Source organism: Lampris incognitus, chromosome 12, assembly GCF_029633865.1.
Source record: "Lampris incognitus isolate fLamInc1 chromosome 12, fLamInc1.hap2, whole genome shotgun sequence".
NCBI classification, from domain to species: domain Eukaryota; kingdom Metazoa; phylum Chordata; class Actinopteri; order Lampriformes; family Lampridae; genus Lampris; species Lampris incognitus.
In genome coordinates, this window is record NC_079222.1 from 718,633 (window position 1) to 724,632 (window position 6,000).

At 50.2% G+C, this 6,000-nt stretch overlaps 1 protein-coding gene across 5 annotated transcripts in view; it reads right to left on the reverse strand.

The window, feature by feature from the left end:
* Positions 1-6,000, reverse strand: part of fer (fer (fps/fes related) tyrosine kinase) — a 203,644-nt gene that overhangs the window by 179,321 nt on the left and 18,323 nt on the right. The gene's annotated exons all lie outside the window — the stretch shown is intronic.

Sequence of the window (6,000 nt, forward strand, 5' to 3'; positions counted from 1 at the left end):
GCCTCCAGTCCCTGTTCTCCAGATTTTCACCTGCTCCAGATCGCTGCTCTGCTTGGCTCTCTCCACCACCCACGGTCTCTGCCCTTGGTCCTGTTTCCCCAGCCCAAGGAAGCCCAGCCCAATTCCCTCCACTGTGTGTTTTCGCCTTAGCTGGCCCCCTGTAATAAACTCCGAAGTCAGTTGGAAGCAAGTTTTGTGTCTGCGCCTGAGTCCTTCCTGAGTGTCCCGTAACAGTACGATCTGGCCAAAGATGGACTCAGCAGATCAGATCCCCTTCATCAAGCAATCGCCGGCCAGGGTATTTTGCTCAAACAACATAATCTGGTTTTGCAAACGTTGTCCTCACAGGTTACGGAGATGGCCCAGGCCCTGGCTAGCCTGCAGCAACAACTCTCCGCCCTGAACCCCTCCCAACCAGTCCTGCCTGCCCAGTTGGTCCGCAGCCCCTCTTCTCTACCACGCAAACCATATGTGCCACCTCCGGAGCCATATGATGGCAATTTGGGAACCTGTAGAGACTTTTCAATGCAATGTTCATTAGTTTTTGACCAACAGCCCCGTACCTACTCCACTGACAGAGCTAAGATTTCCTACCTGATTGGCTGACTCCGCGGTCCGGCACGCAGCTGGGCTATGGCAGTTTGGGAAAAACAGTCCCCAATCTGTTCCTCATACTCCAACTTTCGGGAGGAGATGAGGAAAATTTTTGACCACCCGGTTCGAGGTAAACAGGCCGCCAAGAGAATGCTTTCCCTTCGTCAGGGTTGTCGCTCGGTGGCTGAATTAGCAGTTGAGTTCCGCAGCCTTGCAGCTGAGAGTGGCTGGAATGAGGAGGTGCTCCAGGAAACTTTCCATAACACCCTCAGTGACACCATAAAGGACGAGTTGGCATCCCGGGAAGAGCCTGATGGACTCGATCGGCTTATTGACCTAGCTATCAGGGTGGACAACCGCCTTAGGGAGCGTCAGAGGGAGAGAATGGGTAAGATATCCTGTCATGCTAACTGTCTTCATTCTGCCCTTGCTCCTGCCTTGTCTGTTCCTTCACCTGTTTCCGAGCCACTAGACCTGTCTTCAGTACCTGAAGTTTATCACGACTTAGCTCCTGTGTTCAGCAAACATCAGGCCCTGTCGTTACCTCCCCACCGGCCCTATGACTGTGCCATCGACCTTCAGCCAGGAGCTCCCCTTCCCAGCAGCCGGTTGTACAATCTCTCTCGCCCAGAACAACAGGCTATGGAGACGTACATCCAGGACTCCCTGGCTGTAGGCATCATCAGGCCTTCATCCTCCCCGGTGGGTGCTGGATTCTTTTTTGTGAAAAAGAAAGATGGGACTTTGAGACCGTGCATTGATTTCCGGGGTATGAACAATATCACCATTAACAATAAATGTCCCCTGCCACTCATCACCTCTGCTTTCTCCCCTCTCCATGGAGCAACAGTGTTTTCCAAGCTTGACCTCCGAATGCTTACCACCTTGTCCGCATCAGAGAGGGGGATGAGTGGAAGACAACCTTCAAGACACCTCTGGGCCATTTTGAATATCTGGTCATGCCATTCGGCCTTACTAACGCCCCCGCTGTCTTCCAGGCTTTGGTGAATGATGTGCTGAGAGACATGATCGGATGCTTCGTTTTTGTTTACTTAGATGATATCCTCATCTACTCTCCTGACCTCAACACTCACCAGCTGCAAGTTCGTCAGGTACACCAATGGTTGTTGGAGAACAAACTGTATGCCAAAGCAGAAAAGTGCTAACTTCACTCTGCAACCATCTCTTTCCTAGGCTACATCATTTCAGAGGGCCACTTACAGATGGACCCGGCAAAGGTCACTGCCGTCACTGAGTGGCCAACCCCTGCCAGCCTGAAGCAGCTGCAGCGATTTTTGGGATTTGCCAACTTTTATAGGCGTTTTATCTGCAACTACAGTCGCCTGGCAGCACCCCTCACGGCTCTAACTTCCACCTCCACTCCGTTGCATTGGACCCCCAAGGCGGAGACTGCAGTCCAGGAACTCAAACGGCGCTTCACTACTTCTTCTGCTCTGATTCAATCAGACCCGGAGGCTCAGTTCATCGTTGAGGTGGATGCATCGGATACCGGGGTAGGTACTGTACTCTCAACGCTCTACAACAGATCTTAAACTGCATCCCTGTGCCTTCTTTTCCCGTAAGCTCTCACCAGCAGAGAGAAACTACGACATTGGCAACCAGGAACTTCTGGCGGTGAAACTGACCCTGGAGGAGTGGCGCCACTGGCTGGAGGGCGCCAAACACTGCTTCATTGTTTGGACTGATCACAAAAATCTGGAGTACATCCAAATAGCCAAGAGGTTGAACTCCCGTCAAGCCAGGTGGGCCCTGTTTTTTGGCATGTTCAACTTTACTTTAACCTATCGTCCCGGCTCTAGGAACATCAAACCTGGTGCCCTCTCTTGTCAATTCACCGCGGGGACCAGCTCAGAACCAGATGCCATCCTGCCGTCTTCCTGCGTCATTGCTAACATTACCTGGGAAATTGAGTCCCATGTCTGCCAGGCCCAACAACATCAGGCCGACCCAGGTAACGGTCCACCTAACCTCCTGTTTGTCCCGAACTCTGTCCACTCTGAGGTTCTCCAGTGGGGGCACTCGACCAGACTTTCCTGTCATCCTGGAGTCAATCGGACACTTACCTTCCTCCGTCGACGCTTCTGGTGGCCCACCATGGAGAGAGACACCAGGGATTTTGTCGCTGCCTGCTCAGTCTGCGCTCAAAACAAGACTTCTACCAGGCCAACCTCTGGGTTACTTCTTCCATTACCAGTGCCTAGCCGTCCCTGGTCCCACATAGCCTTGGACTTCGTTACTGGACTTCCTTCTTCCAGCGGTAATACAGTTATTCTCACAATCTTTGACAGATTTTCCAAATCTGCTCATTTCATTCCCCTACCCAAACTCCCATCTTCCAGGGAGACTGCAGATCTCCTGGTTAATCAGGTGTTCCGGTTACATGGCATACCCTCTGATATAGTGTCCGACTGAGGACCCCAGTTCATTTCACAGGTTTGGAAATCTTTCTGTTCTGCTCTTGGTGCCATTGTCACTCTCTCATCTGGTTTTCATCCCCAGACTAATGGCCAGACCGAGCGGGCAAACCAGGAGCTGGAGGCGGCATTACGGTGTATGGTTTCTGCTAACCCATCCATCCCACTGGAGTTCAGAGTTGCCATGGGTGGAGTATGCCCACAATTCCCTCACCAATGCCTCATCAGGAATGTCACCCTTTGAATGCTGCCTTGGCTATCAACCTCCATTATTCCCGGCTCAGTAAGAGGTTACAGTTCCCTCTGTTCAAGACCACTTGCACCGTTGCCGTCGCACCTGGAAAAGAGCCCGTGCAACTCTCCTGAGATCCTCCACCAGAGCCCAAACCCAGGCAAACCATCGCCGTATTCCAGCCCCTATATACACCCCTGGCCAGAAGGTATGGCTCTCATCCCGGGACATTCCACTGAGAGTGGAGTCCCGTAAGCTTTCCCCACAATTTCTAGGGACCATTTGAGATAGGCCGTGTCATTAATCCCTCTGCAGTCCGGTTGAAACCCCTGCTTCCCTTCGCATCCATCCCACCTTTCACGTGTCTCATATCAAACGTGTTCGCTCCAGTCCCTTACACCCCCCAGCAGCAGCTCCTCCATCCTTGATTATTGATGACCATCCTGCTTACACTGTCCGGCGGCTGTTGTATTTGTGCAGAAGGGGTCGAGGATTGCAATATCTGGTGGATTGGGAAGGATATGGCCCTGAGGAGCGCTGTTGGGTGCCCCGCCGCCACATCCTGGATGTTTCCCTCGTCCGAAACTTTCATGCCCAGCACCCCAGCAGGCCTAGTCGGGTGCCAGGTGGCGCCCGTGGGGGGGTACTGTTACATCTGTCCCTCCTTCCACAACCTCCACCTCAAAGGCTGCTTAACCTGAGGCACTCCCCGAGTGTCAGTCTCTCTGTGTTTGTGTGTGAGTGGAGACAGATGAGCAGAGCCTCACCAGCTGCAACCCATTCCTTAATCAAGTCAATCTGGTATAAAAGACCAGCACAGCCACTTCCACCCTGCCAGATCGTAGCCTCTGATCCGTCAGTGTACTGCATCCAGCCCTTGCTCACTAAATCTGTTGTGTCAGTATTTTTGAACCCGCTGTTTGACTAACATCCTCCTTTTCACTGCAGTCATCCTGCTCTGCCTCCGGTCCCTGTTCTCCAGATTTTCACCTGCTCCAGATCGCTGCTCTGCCCGGCTCTCTCCACCACCCATGGTTTCTGCCCCTGGTCCTGTTTCCCCAGCCCAAGGAAGCCCAGCCCAATTCCCTCCACTGTGTGTTTTCGCCTTAGCTGGCCCCCTGTAATAAACCCCCGAAGTCAGTTGGAAGCAACTTTTGTGTCTGCGCCTGAGTCCTTCCTGAGTGTCCAGTAACAAGTTTACCTGTGGAATGTTCCAAACAGGTGTTTTTTGAGCATTCCTCAACTTTCCCAGTCTTTTGTTGCCCCTGTCCCAGCTTCTTTGGAAAGTGTTGCAGGCATCAAATTCAAAATGAGTGAATATTTGCAAAAAACAATAAAGTTTATCAGTTTGAACATTAAATATCTTGTCTTTGTAGTGTATTCAATTGAATATAGGTCGAAAAGTATTTGCAAATCATTGTATTCTGTTTTTATTCATGTTTTACACAACGTCCCAACTTCATTGGAATTGGAGTTTCTAAGTTTTTTGTCTTTTCCTTTCCTTTCTTGTGAACAGGTACTTTTTTTTCTTTCTTAAAGCAGTGTCATGCTTTTTAAAACCATAACACTTCTTCTCACCTAATAAATCTAACCCTCTACATTTTTGCAGCGCTGTGGCAGTTTTGAGAAATTTAGTTGTGCCCAGAAAACAATGAATTATGTTGACAGATCTGCAAAAAGTTTCATCCAAAAACCCAATGATTTCCTCCATCAAAGTGTGTAGTTCATTGGTTGGTCACTGGGAATCCGTTACTGTGCCGTCTGAGTCAGAATCATACTCCCTCCTTCTTCTGGCTTTCAGTGACATGTGCGTCCACTGCCGCCTCCTCACCATCACTCTGCACCTCCTGCCTCGGCCCGGCTGCAGCAGCTGCCAGGGAAGTTACGCATGGAGCAGCACACTGGGTCGCACTGATACACGTACTATGTCATCTGCAGCTATTTTACTTTTCTCCGAATTACTATGGTGTTTAGGAGACTCCAGGTTTACGTTTTGTGGGGTTTCACTTGATTCCCCATGGCCATCGGCCTAGTTACTCCCCTCCACTTCAGCCACATGGTCAGCAGCTTCCACATCCTCCGCTTCCCAATTTCTATGCGGCCAAGCAAAGCGCTTGTGTCCCACGTCCCCACACTCAAAACTCTTCATACTACCTAAATTTACATATATCGTTTTGGATATGGGCTTAAAATTTCACTATTACATATTTATAATTCACAAAATATCAGAACATAGAATCTGGGTCAGTAACGTCAGTCTGATATCCAATCAGTCAATTACATCAGTATCAGCACCCAATAATAATAATAATAATGGATTACATTTCTCTAGCACTTTTCTAGATACCCAAAGTGATTCACAGTGAAGGGGGTCACTCACTTCAACCACCACCAATGTGTAGCACCACCTGGGTGATGCATAGCAGCCATTTTATGCCAGAACGTTCACCACACATCAGCTTGAGATGGAGAGGGGAGATTCATTGAGCCAATTAAATAGGGGGATGATTAGGTGGCCAGATGGAGAGATCCAGGTTGGGCATGTTGCCAGGACATCGGGGAACCCCCTACTCTTTGCGATAAGTGCCATGGGATCTTTAATGACCAAAGTGAGTCAGGACCTCGATTTAATGTCGCACCTGAAGGATGGCATCTCCTACAGCACAGTGTCCCTGTCACTGCACTGGGGCACGTGGAGTTGATATTTGTTGTTTTTATTAGGACCAGAGGGATGACTGC